A 1782-nucleotide genomic window follows, 5' to 3' on the forward strand; every position below is an offset into this window, starting at 1 on the left:
AGATAGGTACATTCCATATAAAATCAGCTAGCGGTAATTATTTAGAATAGGGCCTTTTCCGAATTTTGATATTTTTTGTGGCTTTCTTGTTAAAAATCTTTGTTGTGACTCTGACACTGATAATCAATCGGGGGAGCCCGAAATATATGTACCCTACTTATTTTTTTATCTATTTTTTTTTAAGTATCAACTTTCCACGCAAAACGTTTAATTTTCTTTTATTTGAAAGTACACATATCAACAAATTACTTCCCTTATTATTGACACAAACTGTTTGACACCGAAATGATGTAACGAAATAGACATGATTCACGAATCACTACCGGTCCTTTTATGAGCCACTGTCGGAAAATCTGGAAAGCCACGACGGAAAAAATAGATAGGGTACATATTTTTTGGACTCCGATCGATTATCACTGTCAGAATCACACCAAAGATTTTTACCAAGAGAACCACAAAAAAATATCAAAATTCGGAAAAGGCCCTATTCTAATTAAATAATTATTTCAAGAAAACTTAGTTAGATACGGATTTGAAAATAATTATGTTGGACCATCTCTAAATAATTAGGAATGACGCGTAACTCATTGAGTTGTATCCAAAATTTTAATGCCTATATATTTTTTAATATTAAATTTTTTGGTTTGTACGATAAACTCAAATTGATCGAAACGATATTTTAAATTAAACATTGTCGAAAGAAAATCTTAAAGTTTCTCTAAAAGTGATTTAGAAAGGAAAAGATTTGATCATAGATATTGGAAAATATTGTAATGGGATACGTGTAACTATCACTCACAACAGTTGAATGATACTTAACATTTAATATAAATAATGAAAAATAACATTATGTGATTTTAAAAATTGTTCTTAAAAGTTAATAAATTTAATATGCGTAATATGTAATTTTTATAACAAATCTTTCTCTTCTTGAAATTATATTTCTTTCCCAAAGATTTGCACAAGTTAAAAAAAAATTTTTTTTTTTTTTAGTATCTATTATTTTAAGATTAGATAGAAAATATGATATTTTCGAAGAAAATTCTAAAGAAAAACATTCGCTCACAATATCGCGCACAATTACTTATATGTAACATAATAGAAGTACGCCTCTTAAGCCGGTATTCATAGTTGGTTCCTATTTCAAGACTGTCTTGTAATGTCTTAAGATGCTATAATATGGCTCTGTGATTGGGAACTCCCGATTTCCAAATTATGAGATTATGGTTAAAGAAATGTTATGAATTGAAATTGTGTGATGTTATAAGATAGAAAAAAATCGAAAAATTTTAAAAATTTGCTAAAAATATATTTTATAGGTATATCGTTGAAAAGATATTTAAGAGTAAAATTTGAAAAAAGTATAAACGCAATTTTTTCCACGGAATTTTTTTATTGAATAAAACGCTTATAAATGTCCTTTATATATAACTATCAAAAATTCTGGATTTAAGTTTTGTACGTTTTACTTGCTGATTATACTCATCTTCAGTTTCACTGATCAGATTCTAGCAGTAATCAACCAACATTGCAACATACTTGTTATTGACTTCTCCATGAAACGTTTCTCTATTTTTTGGATGTCTGAAAACGTTTACCTGTTCATCACTCACAGCTCCCAAGTTTTGTGGAAAGAAATTAAAATGTGAGTGCAGAAAATATACTTTAAGAGACATCGCAACTTTTACACTTTTACAATATGAAATCTAACATTTCTTTAACCATAATCTCATAATTTGGAAATCGAGAATTTCCAAGGAAACTTATTATAATCAGTTTTAA

Source organism: Temnothorax curvispinosus, unplaced genomic scaffold (assembly GCF_003070985.1).
Source record: "Temnothorax curvispinosus isolate PA1 unplaced genomic scaffold, ASM307098v1 QBEX01017357.1, whole genome shotgun sequence".
In the NCBI taxonomy this organism is placed as follows: Eukaryota; Metazoa; Arthropoda; class Insecta; order Hymenoptera; family Formicidae; genus Temnothorax; species Temnothorax curvispinosus.